The sequence below is a fragment of the Ixodes scapularis genome, unplaced genomic scaffold, assembly GCF_016920785.2.
Source record: "Ixodes scapularis isolate PalLabHiFi unplaced genomic scaffold, ASM1692078v2 PGA_scaffold12__126_contigs__length_90152505, whole genome shotgun sequence".
NCBI lineage: Eukaryota > Metazoa > Arthropoda > Arachnida > Ixodida > Ixodidae > Ixodes > Ixodes scapularis.
In genome coordinates this window covers 15,286,920-15,302,139 of record NW_024609838.1, presented here as the reverse complement: position 1 = coordinate 15,302,139, position 15,220 = coordinate 15,286,920, and positions in this window count along the sequence as shown.

The window sequence follows — 15,220 nt, the reverse complement described above, 5'->3', positions numbered from 1 at the left end:
CGGGCCCCTAAGAGCTGCGCTCTAAAAGGCAAAAGGCTTCCAGACTAACAAAACCAGTGTCAAGTAAACGAGGCCAGTGGTATATCGTACCTGCACAGGACGTCCCATAATTTAAAGAAAACCTACGTCGCAAGCTGCAATGGAGTCAGAGTAGTTTTTAGAGCGCAGCTCTTAGGGGCCCGTTCCCGGCTTGAGCGGCGTCGGCGTCGGCGTAACCAAGGTCACGCCAAGGTCACGTGACCCCCCAAGGTCATCCCAAGGTCACCCCAAGGTCACGTGCCCCCCCCCCCCGAGGTCACGTGACCCCCCGAAGTCACGTGACACCCCCGAGGTCACGTGACCTCCCCGATGACGTCATCGTCACTGATGACGTCACCGGCATCCGCATCGTCATCATCATCACTGATGACGTCATCAGTGACCTCACTGATGACGTCCCCGGCATCCGCCTCGTCATCGCCATCATCACTGATGACGTCATCAGTGACGTCACTGATGACGTCACCGGCATCCGCATCGTCATCATCACGGATGACGTCATCAGTGACGTCACTGATGACGTCACTGACATCCGCATCGTCATCATCGCTGATGACGTCATCAGTGACGTCACTGATGACGTCATCGGAATCCGCATCGTCATCGTCACTGACGACGTCATCAGTGACGTCACTGATGGAATCATCAGCATCGTCACGTGACCCCCCCCCAGGTCACTTGACCCCCCCCCCCAGTACCCTTCCCTCCTCCTCCTCAAGAGCTGCGCTCTAATTCGGTGTTACAGGGAGTTGTAAACGGCTTTCACTTTTTCAGCACCCAAAAAAAAAGAGAGTCAACTTTGTTGACTCTTTTCCACAAAACCAAGCAACCACAAGACACAAATGCACCAAGAAGCATGCAAATAAATTCCTTCCATCCGCATCGGGCGTCGTATATAAAATACCACTTTCGTGTGGCAACAGCTTCATAGGCCAAACGGGCAGATGCCTCAATAACCGACTCCGGGAGCATGATTACTCCTTGAAGGCTACAGTGGGCGGATACCTTGCAACCTATTGTAGGGAGTGCACGTGCAGACCATTATTCGGCGAGACCAACATCTTGGGGAAGAACAAAGACAAATTGACCCGCGACGTACTGGAGGTCTTCCACATCCTCTGTGAGGACATTAACTGTATTAGTGTAGAATCTGTAACGCTGTCAAGCCAAGGAAAGAGAATGTTTTCAACAGACAATGAAGGGCCCACACGAGCCTGCATGCAACTATCATTCACGGGGCTTGTGGTAGATGCACAAATCCGCGGAGGATCATTTGTTTGTATTTATTTCTCTTTCTTTTATTGTTAGTAAACATAGTTGTGAGTGGCGCTCTTTTCTGTCCTGTTCTCTTTCTCTCTACTTTGTGCGCTAAATACCTCAATATGTTAAACTCACTACTACTACTACTACTCCTTAACAACCAGGAAGTAAAAATATCGAAATTATTTTTTTTTCTCTTGGCAAGTGCTCAAGGTTAATTATAATCACAAGTTGTTGTTGTTGCTGTTTTTCTATTTTGCGCCTTGTGTCGTCGGCTTCTTACCTTGTCCTAGTGCGCCTTGTGTCGTCGTTTTCTTACCTTGTCCTAGTGCTCCTTGTGTCGTCGTCTTCTTACCTTGTCCTAGTCTTTCGGCGCTTGTCTTTCCCCATTATGAACCAACTGGCCCAACTCACCATTTTGTTGTAAAATTACCCCTTTTGGTGCATGCGGCGGTTGTTGCATAACAGTCGAATCATATCCCGAATATCTCAGTCACTAGGCGCGTCTTAAATGGGTCATCTAACGATATTTCGTAAGAACGTTTCTCACTTTACACAGGCTATACTGGCACTACCGGTACCCAAGGTATACTCGTACGCGACTCCACTGACCAAGAAGCTTCTTTGTCGCCACGTAATCGCGAAGATAATAAAAGGGGATGTTTACTTTGAGTCTCTACTTCGCAAAACTTGATGACGAAGTTGTGGGGATTGCATTGTTGGCGTTGTCAACAATGCAATCTTCAGGATTTCGTCACCAAGTTTTGTGATTTCCGCGGCGATGACATTGAAAGTGACACGACCACTGCGTTATCATTCGATTACGGCTCGCGACACTCATGGCCCCGGCATGCGTTCGGGTAGTGGCTCGTGAGTCGTGCCCAATCCCTGCGATTACGGGGACAGCCGAATCTTAAAAATGTGTGGCACTCAGCGAGTGCGTTGTGCTTTGCCAACCCCAGCGCGTGGTTACGATAAGCACTGGCTGCATATATTGGTCTCCAGATCACGTGACCGCTCGTTCTGGCTGCGAATAGAGGCAGTGAGCGCTGCTCGCTTTTCTCGAATTTCTTCTGTGTCTATCATAACGTAAAATATAAATAAAAACTAACACGTGTTTTATAGGTTAAATATAACACTAACACGTGAATAACGTGAACACACATATAACACTAACACGTGAATGGAGAATGATGACGTCAATTTTGTAGTCTCTGCATGCTCGCGCATACCGGCGGCTGCTGGCTCATGAAAAGGTCGTGCGCCACTTATTATGAACGCTGCAATGTTAGGTTTACCTCATAATATTAAGTGGGCGTGATCAGGTCCAGTCATCACTGGATAGCGAATGAATCTACAGAGGCATCATTCGACAAAAAGAGCGGACCTATCACGAGTCCTCTGCATGACGTTCACACCCTGCCGTCTTGATGCTTATGCTCTGCTAAGCTGAACGCGTTCGCTAACGTGTTCGCACATAGGTTTCTGAATCTTTCAAAAAGAAAAAAAAAAGAAGAACAAGAACGACACCTATGAATGGTCACTCACTGGTAAACTACCGGGGGAAATATGGCGTAAAATGTTTTACCAAGTGTACGCAAACTATACGCACACAGGAAGTGCCACGGCGTATCGTGTACGCCTATGTGATTATTCCAAGTGCCCTGGGATACCAAGCCTGCGGGCAGTTGTTTGAGTGATTGATGAACGTCGTCGTTGGCTGATTTGTTTTCAGCAGATCACAATGATTGGCTCATTATGTGTAATGTCGCGGAAAGTAGAAATGCAGATTCAGCTCACGATCTGGCTCATTTTCGAGTGAATATGTTAACGACCGCTTTGCTATAGCTTCGACCCTTGATAGACCATTCCAGAAGAGGGGCAGTACCACAGTGAAGACAAGGCCTGCGCGTAACGTCATCGTTAGTGGATCTCCAAGCGGCAAACACACTCAAGCTCCACGAGAAACGCCGCAGAGCGGCGGACACGTGCGTTTTTAGCGTCACCTGCTGAACCTGCCGTCACAGCTTTCAAATCTAACCGCTAGGTGCCAACTATTTCGCAGTAGTGGCCAACAGTGCCATAATACCCCGTCCGCACGGCCAGCCTGAAGGCACCCCTTTGGAATCGGCGAATCAACGAGCGGTCTCGGGTCGCGCGCGAGCACGCGCGGAGGATCGCGAACTGATTAGCTGCTAGCCATAAAGCTCCCAAGCGGATTTCAGAGTAGGCCGGGCGGCTAAATTAGAGTGCCTTCATGTGCGCTAGGCAAAATCGCCTCGTCGCTGGCGGAAAATCTGGATATGGATCCCGGACCGATCCAGATTTTCCGCCAGCAACGAACGATTTCGCCACCCGCGGCTACGAAATCCACTCGGCGCCGGCGCGGATCCACTATTCTACTAAATCCACTATTCTAAACGCACCGTTAAATAAAAGAACGCTGATGACCGAGTGAATGGGGTATAAGCTTGAGTAAAGTGAAAAACATTCCAGCCCAGTATCGGTACACGGCCCTTTTAAAGGCATGACCCTTTGTTGCGAATATGCCGCGAAAAAGGGACGGTTCTAGCCCCGCAAGTGTTTGTTCTGCGCGTGGTACTGTTGCACAGCACCCAAAGCGAACGGCTCACCGGGCGAAATTCGTCGTTGTTCGCCGCATATTTGCTGCGTGTCATTTGCATTTAAAATCGTTTACGTAAGCCATTTCAATTTGCTCGCTTCAACAACCTTAAAATAGACCCAGGAAAGACCACTTCTATTCCAAGACTCAAAATAGACGCTGGCGCCCTGGGAAGGGAGGGGGGGGGGGGGGGGGGGGGGGGGGTCGCTGACGGAGGACAACATGCCTTCATTGTCGTTAATTCGATGACGCTGTGACGCAGTGACGTCATATTCGAAGGTTGGTCATTAATACTCCCAAAAGAAAGCTTCGGGGAAAGCCCCGCGTGAGCAAGAAACAACTCCAAGACGCCCGTCTGAGCCGAGACGTAGCCAAAAACAAGCTGGCTCCGATCCAACGGAAGCCTTGTCTCTGTTCGCAGTTAATCTCACCTAGGCTGGTCAATTATGGCGAGGTCGTTTCGGGTATTGTACGCTCTCGAGAGTTCCTGGGCAAATTCTGTCCCCGTAAGGCACTCGCAGAATACAGCACTCTAATCTACAAAGGAAGACCAACAAATAAAACCCCCGCCGCAAACAAAAAAAGAAGAAAAGAAGTGTTTTGCTTTTAGGCCGACGATTAGACTTGAGGTTCTGCAAGGCAGAAGATCCTCCTGACCATGGGGGAGAAGGAAAGAGGCAACGGTGGACAGGGTAGAAGGGGGGAGAGGAGGAAACTAGGGAAAGGTGGAAAGCGCGAGCTGGTCGTCGGTCTTTAACATAAACAAAGTCTGTAATATGATACTGAGCACGACGCGAGCGTGTGAAACGTCGTACGCAGCGCTGCATCCCAGATTTCGTTTCGAGCACGTCTAAAGCCCGCATGTGACACCACTCATGCAAAAGGACACGGTGTTAGCTGCGAACATAATGAGAGGATTATCTGCGGTCACGCCTTATGCATGTTCGAAGCATGTTTGCTTCATGTTGTTTTTACAGGGCGAATCAGCGAAGGCTATTAAAGATCGCTACAAATAGGGTTGTTGAGAGGAAAAAAATAGCTCTTTCCGAAACGAACTGCCAGCCAGGTTGGACGTCGGAATCGCAGAAAAACATTCTAATTAGCTAAATAGTAAATTTATATTTATTAATTATTTTTCTAATTTGCGACGGAAACACGCAAAAATAAAAACAATGGTTCCCGTGAGAGACTTGCAAAGCGTCATCAAAAATACCTAAATTAACACATTTTTCAAATATATCAGACAAAGACAGCATTCCATGGCGCCCCCCTCTCCCCCCCCCCCCCCCCCCACCGAAAAAAAAAAGAAAGAAAGAAAAAAAGAAAGAAAGAAACGCTTAATTTGAGCGCGTTTCTTAGAAGATTTAGTTAAAGTCATTTATCTAGCTAATTAGAATTATTTTTTTTTTAATCGTTGTCGTCTGCCGTGGCTAGCAGTTTGTTCCCGGAAAAAGTTTATTTTTTCTCAACGACCATACTCACGGTGATTTTTGTGATTGGCTACCCTGCGTGTTTTATATACGGAAAAACTGAGACACAGGATTTTTTGTTGTCTGTGGTCACAAACGTAGGCTGCGACGTTTTTTTGTTTTTGTTTTTTCTCAGACGCTTAGGATCGTGATTGGTTCACCGAATTTCGAATCAGCGAATGCCGCGATCTGATTGGCTGCACAGTATAACAAGGAGATGACCATCTTGTTTCGCCACGTCACGTACATTTTAAGTTGTCACTGACTCGAGGCACACGTTCATTCTCTTAAGCCGTGGTCGCACTGCTTATGCCCGTGTCCCACAAGAGCGACATACAGGAACAAAGGACAACGACAAGCCTCAAACTAGAGTCTTTCGCGATTTGAGAGGCTTCGTAGAATAAAGGAGGCTATGCTCAAACACGAGCATCGGGCACGCGACGGTGGCTTTGGTAGGCTTGCAATCGCTTGTGCTTACTTCACGAGCACCGAACGACTAAACGCCTGCCAAAGGTACCATCGAGAGCATGCTGCATGGGTTTGAGGCTTGTCGCTGTCTTTTGCTTCTCTCTGTCGCTCTAGTGGGACACGGGCATTATAGATGGTTCAAAAGACAGCCTGCATACAGATTGGAATGCGAGTCACCGTGAGATCCGGGTCTTCGAATGCCGCGCGGCAACGAGTTCAAGGAGAAACTTGGCACGCGGCATTCGAACCACGGATATTGCGGTGACCCGTGCTTTGCAGCCCGTCGTTTGTATGATGTATGGCCAGTGCAAATCCCGGACAAAAGCTCACCGGACAAAAGCTCACTCATTTTTTCACAGACCCGGAGAAAAGCTCACGGCTCACCGGGAGAAAATTTCATGTTGGTCTTAACTCCAGTGTGGACAACTTAGGTGCATGCGTGCGACACTAAATGCAACGATAAATTAAATCTGACAGGCGCAGAAGGAGCAGAAGCATAACGGAAGGCGCCGTTGACATACCTGTAGCCAAAGTAGTCCACCAGGTCACCGATGTCACCGGTAGACTTTTCCCTGATGTAGGTTAGTTTTTCGGGTACAAGTTGTGATGGTAGGAGCGCCAGCCTATCCAAACTTTCGTACAGCTTTCTAAATTGATAATGTCTTGTACTTGTCCCGTTCCATAAACATATCTTTTTTGAAATTCGCAACTCATTGGTTTGTATATTACTGTCTTGCTTCAGTTTCCCTTTTACTTCACTCTGATATAATCCTTGATTTTAAATACATTTACAACGCACAATGACAAAAATAATTTAATTTTCCTTGCCGTTCACTCGTAACATTACTCTGAATCCCAAGAAACCCCATGCATTAGTAATGAATAGACATTGTGCCTAACCTTTATGTGCGCGTTTAGCGTGACATTAGCACAATGGAAAAGCGAGGTCATCGGAGTGTGACTTCGCTTCTTCGGTCAGTCTCCGGGTTCAAAAAATTCGGTTCACGAAGTTTCTTGGGTGTGCCACAAGATGCTCCAGCATACCTTAAGTCAAATAAGCTTGCTCTTATCAGCTCCACTCAATTTTGGTGAACTAAATATTGGTCTCAAATCGTTGCTTCTCTGCCTGTTTTGGCTTATCTGTCGACACCTTTGCATGAGATGGAATGCCAGGTCTCCTAAAAATGGTGCAATGTCCATCACGTCCGCACTTTACCCCAGCCCGTGTTTTTCCCGGGTAGGAAAAGAAATGAGGTGAGCTTTTGTCCGGGTCTGTGAAAACATGGGCGAGCTTTTGTCCCGTGAGCTCTTGTCCGGTGAGCTTCTGTCCAGTGAGCTTTTGTCCGGTGAGCTTTTGTCCGGTTACCGACTAGTGCAACCCCGGCTTTAGAGAGTGAGCGGCTTATGAATCATACAAAATACAGCCGTGCTTCTTCCTCGTATGGCGGTCGATGCCGTGCGCCGAAACGGTCACTGGCTAAATTGCTCATCTAGAGCGAGTGACTCGTCGCAACTTTGAAAATGGCTGACTAACTACACGCGCTGTATAAATATCCGCACAACCCCACTTATTTCGCCGTGTGCAGACATGTTCGAATGGCACGTGTGAATGAAGTCAACACGCTTCCACAATGGTTGAGACGTAACCGCGGACACTTCTGTCGTTATATGGGCCCCAAACGCCGTTTGCCTTTGCATGTGAGCTGGACCGCGCTCATAAAAGAAAGATCTATCATTCACTTTCCGAGTGCGTCGCGGGAAGCTTAACATGCCGCGCGCGGGTATTTCTCAGAGTGCAAGTCCGAAGAATGCCACGCATCTTGCTTGCGGGATTTTTTTCGCGAGAGGAGCCGGTATTTTCTGTCTCTGACATCCGTTATTACTCGATGAAGCTTCGCCCTTTCATCGGAATCGGACACACCACTGCCGTTCGGTTTCCTCGACGGGCGACCACGAACGGCAAAACCTCGTCCAATTGCGATGTTTTTGTTTTTCTTTTTCTTCCCCCGACGTCTGTCCGGTCGCAGCTCGAGCCATCCTCCGCGGGTTATGTCCGTAAAAACCCGCACGTGCGGGCCGACAGCAATTGTCTCGCACGCATGCGGAGACGTAAGTGGCGAACAACGGACGGCCGGCAAAACAAGAGAGAGCCGCCAAAATAAAAACCGGCAGAAAAACAAAAAGAAAGAAAGATGTCTTCGTTTGTTGGCGTCGGTCCGAGCATTCTTGCCGACCTCAGATTAAGTCACGAACTTGATCAAAACGCGTTGTTGACGTTGCACGCGGAAGCCGAAGGGCTACTCGAACGCGGGAAGGAAGGAACGAACTATTGCCGAACAATTACGGCGCGAGCCACTCGTCGATTGATTAATACCGAGCCACAGGAATAACGCGGTTTAGTACAATACCAACTGTGATGTGGGTACGTTCAAACAACGGGCAGGAAGTTGGCCCCGACGGACGTCCGGCGTTTCCGCTGTAGATGAGAAATTGACCTAGTGCAGCATACAACCGCTAACCTGCGGGCTTTAATCGTGCTAAAATAAAAAGTCCACAACAAGAAAAAGAAAACAACAAGGACGAAGAACAGAGGAAAGAGAGCGCTAAAATGTATTCCAAGAAAACGAGAGGACACGTGCATCACGTAGCAGAATGGTACACCATGGCATGCCGGTACGATGCTCGTCCAGATTGAAATGGGCGGGGGTACAAAAATAGTCCAAAAGCCGGGAAACACCATAATAGAAAATAATAACAAAAAAAAAAAAAGGCTCGATTTAACAATATGCTCGGTTTAATTGAACGGCCTTGGCCAGGGGGAGTTGGTGGGGACCGAGAAAGTTCCTCGAATCCTGGTTTGTTCGAGGTGATGCATCGCACGTGAGTAAAAACCGTGGGCCCCTAACCGTTCGTGTATAGAAAGCTTATGCCTAAATAAGCCCACTTCCTCGTGTATACTGCTATTTGCTGGATACAGAAGATGCCTCCAGCATGGGAGGCAAAACGTTTGGTTCAACCGTTTATATTACTAAGTCATGCCATTTTCTTGTAACTTTTATCTCAGGCAGGGTTGGGGATTGAGCCCAGCATCCCTGGGCCTTGCGGCGCGGGGTTTAGCTCAGCCCTATAGCCTCCTCTATACTCACAAAGCCTGGCAGTACGACGACGTAGCCATAGAGTGCCCGGTCGCAGATTTGGCGCGCGAGGATCGGGTAGTACAGAGCATCAAAGAGCTATTTCTCGGGGAACCTGGACGTCAGCGCGCAGCTTTTGCAGCAGCGAGGACCCGAAACACGCTTGTTCGCTCGGACGAAGTGTGTTTCGGCGTCTCGCCGCAGCGGGGCGCCAGTCACGTGGCTCTCCTTTATTGGAGGATTGGAGGATAGACTAGAGAAGAGTGGGCTTGGGTTCAACCTTTCTTACAGTAAGCTAGGCCAAAAAATTCAGCAATCCTTACCGGGATTGATGTATGCGGATGATATTGTACTAATGGCTAACAACAGGACAGAGTTGCAGGAATTAATGAGCATCTGTGGTAGGGAAGGAGAGGAATTAGGTTTAGAATTCAGTAGCGAAAAATCGGCAGTCATGATTTTTAACGAGGATGAAGTTGAGAGGCTGAAGATACAGAATATTACAGTTGAGAGAGCTAGTAAATACAAGTATCTAGGAGTATGGATATGTGATGGTGCAGAATATCTTAGAGACCATGAAAAGTATATAATAGGTAAGGGCAACAGAAATGCAGCTGTAATGAAAAATAGAGCACTTTGGAATTACAACAGGTATGAGGTGGTGAGAGAGATTTGGAAAGGGGTCATGGTGCCTGGCTTGACTTTTGGAAACGCAGTGCTATGCATGAAATCCGAAGTGCATGCGAAACTAGAAATAAAACAGCGCGGAGTAGGTAGACTGGCTTTGGGGGCACATTGCAAAACGCCAAACCAGGGAGTACAAGGAGACATGGGATGGGCATCATTTGAGAGCAGGGAAGCGGTGAGCAAGGTAGAATTTGAGGATAGGTTGAGGCTAATGGACGGGGAGCAATGGGCACGAAAGGTTTTCAGCTATTTATACATGAGGAGTGTAGACACCAAGTGGAGACAGCGCACTAGGAAATTAAGAGGAAAGTTTTTGGGCTATAGCGAAGATACGGAAGAGCAAGTCTCAGTTAAGAAGAAAGTTAAGGCCACAGAAAGAGATCGGTGGCTAGAGGGAATGCAGACAAAGACGGCTCTGGAAAGCTATAGATTAAACAAAAGAGTTATTGCCAAAGAAAGCATTTATGACAATTCTAGGGGAAGCTCATTGCTGTTTGAGGCAAGAACGGGTGTTCTGCGAACCAGAACATACAGAGTGAAGTACCAGGAAATTGATACAGTGTGCACTGCTTGTGGAGAGGAGGACGAGACGGCTGAGCACTTGATACTCTACTGTAAAGGGCTTCACCCTATGCCTACCGAAGACAACATAGATTTAATAAAGTCATTGGGTTTTAGAGACAGCGAAGGGAGAGTGGATTTCAAGACTGTAGAGATTACCAAGCAAAGATTAAGTGAATGGTGGCAGAAATCGAGAGAAAACTAGGTATAGTCTTATTCACTGATGGCAAATGGGTTTCATAGCCTCACTTTCTTTGCACTGCGGAGTGAATATAGATTTCACATTTAAATATTCTAAGCTTAAATGGTAAAACAAAATGGCTAGGTGGCGTAAGCTACCGCCCGATCCAAAGGGCTCAGCCGTATTCATCCATCCATCCATCCATCCTATCATCCGTTGTCTTGCGGTCCACCTTTTCTATTTTGGCGGCGGCTTCTCGTGGCGATCTGCCAGGCTTTGTCAGTGTATAGGAGGCTTTGGCTCAACTTACCGGTGGTAGCATATCCACAGCCCAGCTAGTGCCATACGCACGACCGCCAAAAATGGCACCGGCCAGGAGCCCTTTTGTAGGACGGCTTAGAGTCAATGAGGGGTTTCCCTTGACACCTCTTTGGTCTTGTCACAAACGCAGGCTCTCGTGTGGAGTTCATCGTTGTGAGCTTCGGTGGGCACCTCGGTGAAAGCATTTGACAGTCGCTGATGCTATGAGAACGGCATATTCTTGGAGTGCCTTTAAGCTGAGACTAGAAGCTCCGCCTTTTAAGTGCGAGCTCTCTGCCCTTGCTAACACAAGCGTGAACGCGCAGGCACGGGCAACCGAAGCGCCGTGGAGGCCAGCAAGCTCGTACTGAAGGCGGAGCTTCTAGTCTCGTTGACTTCCCTTGGTTGCGCGTGCTCGCTCGAAGCTCATTAAACGCTGAAAAGTTGTCGGGGGTCAAGATCTAGAGAAAGGGACAACTGAAAAATCTCTTAGCCGTCCTCACCCCGTTAGTGAGTTGTGTCTTGACCGCTGCCCTCTCGCCGTGGGGTCAAGCGTGTGAATTGTTGCCAAATTTCTAAAGTTAAACTTACGCGCATGCTGATCACGAGCTTGCATCTCCCGACGGATGCAAGCAGGATTCAGTGGCCTCCAGCGCTTCAGACTTTGGTCATTAGGAATGTTTAGTGGTGCAACGCAGCTTCTTAGTTTACCTTAAGTACAAAACCTATAAGTACTTTACTTAACTCAGTTCATTCTTTATTTTACAACTTACATCCCCGAACACTGTACTAGAGCGTAACAATTGTTCGAGACTGTCGTCGTAGACACACACACACACAGAAAACTTTTATATTCTGAACGCTTTAAAGGCGTGTTCACACAAGCAGCGGAGCGCTACAAGCATAGCGCTGACCTCGTGCTAAGCGCGTGCTGACGGGAGCATTCACCAGCTTTGTATCGCACCGTCTAGAGCCACGGAATGAGCTGCGCTTAGAGTATCGGCACTCCGTTCCCCGGAATTCTTGTGGGCGCCGCCATTTTGGCTCGTATGCAGAGCAGACGCAACTGCCGATCGTCATGATTCAAAAGTGCGACTTCCTCAGCATTAGATTCGGTGTTAGGAAGCTCGTGTAATATTGCTTTGCTCTGTCACGAACTGTTGAAACATTTGTAGAGAGCGGAAAGGTGTTTCCTGTGATTTCAGATAAAGCTTCAGATAACTGGCAACCATGATTTTACGGCACAAAATGGCCAAGTGTCGTTACTCTGAAGCGTAGCTTATTTAGTGGCACTAGCACCGTCAAAACTGTTGCTCATGGCAGACGATAAGTAGCTGACGGCACGTGAAGAGCGCTACATCAGCGCTTCGCTGCATGTGAGAACCGGCCTTAAATCAGCTGGTCCCGAAGCTATAATGCTGGTGCACACCCTAAAATAAGACACGTGAGGTCACACACACATAGCATGTGCTCAGTCACATAGCACACACATAGCATGTGCTCTTTCTCAACAAAATCAAACTAGTGTTCTCTTTTTTATTTAAAAAAAAATTTTGTCTGTTTTTTTTTTTTTTTGTCCGAGATGGCGATTGTGCATGCGGCACCGAGCGACGAATGCCGAAACCGGGCATACAGTACTTACAACGCCGCTGAAAATTCCGAGAATGACGCTTTTGTATCTTTTCTAAAACCTGCTGTTCCTGCTTTTTTTCTCGCCAATCTTTCCCAATATATATATATATTATTTTATTTATTTATTTTTTGTGTGTTTTCGCTAACCGTCTGGTCGAGGTCATAAAAAAAAAATAATATATGGCGGAGCAATCAACCTTGCGCTTGGAGAGAAGCATCGCGAGAACGGCAATACCAATGTCACCGTGACGTGCTTTTCCCAGTCGGACGCAGCAGCATGAGCTTGTTAAGTTTCCTTTTTTCTCTCTCTGTTGCTCGTTTTTTTTTTTTTTTTTTTTTTTTATTATGCCATGAATGCGGAACACGCTTTTGGGGCACCTCGCGGAGGCAGTTGTACTTCCTTTAGAAATTGCCAACGGCCACAGTCCCTATCACCTACAAGACAAGGCCTGCGCGTGACGTCATCGTTCGTGGATCCCGCCTCAAGCGGCAAACACGCCGAAGCTCGAACGAGAGTCGTTGCAAATAAAGTCCCTGGATAATAGCTTCCTACAAGGAGCGACATTCTTTGAAACGCCGACTGGGTGTCGGTGCAGGTTTTAGGAAGCGAACAACGCGTCGCACAGCAGAGATTTAAGCTGAATGCCGCCATTTTGTTCCAGGGAAATGTGCCTTGTCATTTGCATTGGTTGTTTTTACTTGTAAAAAAAGTATCGAGGGACTTTAGTCGCGAAGCGGCAGACGCGTCCGTCCTGGCGACGCCGCCTGCTATGCGGAGAGCAAGTCGTCTGCTTCCTGCGCAGGAGTTTGGGATGACGTCAGAACGACGCCAAGCTGCGATTGGCTGATTGAAAAAAAAAATAAAAATAGTGGGCTGCTTAAAGCATCTAGTACTGAGGTCTATCCACTATTTTTTTTTTTTCAGTCGGCCAATCAGAGCTCGTCGTCGTTCTGACGTCACCGCAACTCCTGCGCAACAAGCAGACGACTTGCTCTCCTCATAGCGTCGCGATCGTTGTGAGACGCTGCCAGACGCGCTGTTGAAGAATGACGCCGAGTTCTGATTGGCTTTGATTGAAAGGATAGTGGGTAGATCTCAATGCTAGATGCCTCGAGATCTACTTACTATTTTTTTTTTTTCAAACAGCCAATAAGAGATCGGTGTCCTGACATCACCACAACCATTGTGCGAGAAGCAGAACAACCTGAGCTCTGCATACACCGACATACATTCCTCGATTGGTGTGATGTTAAACGGAGAACAACAGAAGGAGTTAAGAACGTGCAGTGACGTCAGGACGCTAAGCTATGATTGGAAAACCTAGTGGGTAGACGAAAAAACTTGCTGCCGTTGTCTCTAGCCACTGTCTCCCACCAGTCAGAGTGAACGAGAGCGTCGTCTGCTCATCACGCGGAGTCTGGAGTTGGAACGCCAAACGCCGAAGTCTGGCGTTTGAATGCGAGACCCGACGCGAAAAGCAGACGACGTTTGTTTTTTTTCTCTTAATTTTGACAGGAAGAAGACAGAAGTCTGCCCTTTTTTACTGCTGCTCGGACGCTTCGAGTTTCGTACCCCAAGCGCAGCAATTAAACGAAGCATAGCGTACAGGAGTGCGACGCACCGAAACTATCGATGAGCCACACGAGCCACTTCCGACCGCACGGTTATGACGAACTCGGCATTTCGTGGATACGGGTGGCAGAAGCCAAAATTATTTCGAAAATATATTCAATCAGGCCTCAGTAAATCGGCAAAATGTGAAGTAAAAAAAAAAAAAAAGGTGACGTTAGGATGTTTTTGTTTCACAAATGTTTTAATATTCCTGAAAGGTTTGAAGACTCGCTTCGAGCGTATGTGAATGAATGTAAAAGGCAACATTCTTGAACCCGTTTGTCGACGCAGGAAACGCTCAAACTTGTCAGGTGTATACCCCAGTTCCGTCTTACAGCGCGAGACGGAACCCGACTGTCAGAAAACGATGATCATGGATTCGACTCGGGAGCGGATTACACGATGCTACGCCATGGCTGGGTCTCGGCGTCTGTGGCTTTAGATAGGCTTGGCTTTCTTGACAGTCCAGTGTCTTGTGTCTTTTGCTTGGCTTAACTTCCTTGACATCCCCCTTTTTCTTTAGAGATCGAGCCTGACGACTGGTTTGATTATGCGACCTGATTTGGTCACGGTGGTTGAGTCTGCCGGGTTCTCTCGCTGGGGGCTGGGGCACACTCGGCTGTCGGTCACAGGCTGTGGCGCATGTGGCTCGACGTTGGTAGCATGAGATTTCGCAGCGTAGTGTAGCTCAGCCTTTGTTGGACGAACAAAGGACTATTGCGACGGTACTGTCACTTTGGCGTCTGTACTATCACAGACCGAGGCCGAAAGACGTACGACTGTTGCAGGAACCCGTCTCCTGTTTTCTTCCCAGACTTTCACTTTATCGCCTGGGGCCATGGCAGGGGCTCGTTTGGAGTGGTGGTCAGCGTAAGTCTTTTGCTGGTTGCGCTTGTGACGCAGCTTGTCAGACACGCTTTGGATTATTTCGGGCTTTAGTAGCTTGCTGTGCGTAGGAACTGGAGTTCTTGTCCTTCTGCTGTACAGTCTCTGTGCAGGTAAACCCAGTTCTTCACTCCTTGGCGTGTTTCTCAAAAATGAGGAGGGCCATTTGTATGTCGCTTCCATCCAGAGAGCATTTTCGGAGAATCCCTTTTGCAGTCTGAACGGCTCGTTCAGCCAAACCATTTGACTGCGCGTACCTCGGGCTGGAAGTCACATGTTGGAATCCCCAGTCTCCGCTGAAGTTCTTGAATTCTTGTGCTGCATAGCAGGAACCGCTGTCTGTTTCAATGACTTTGGGGACGCCATGAT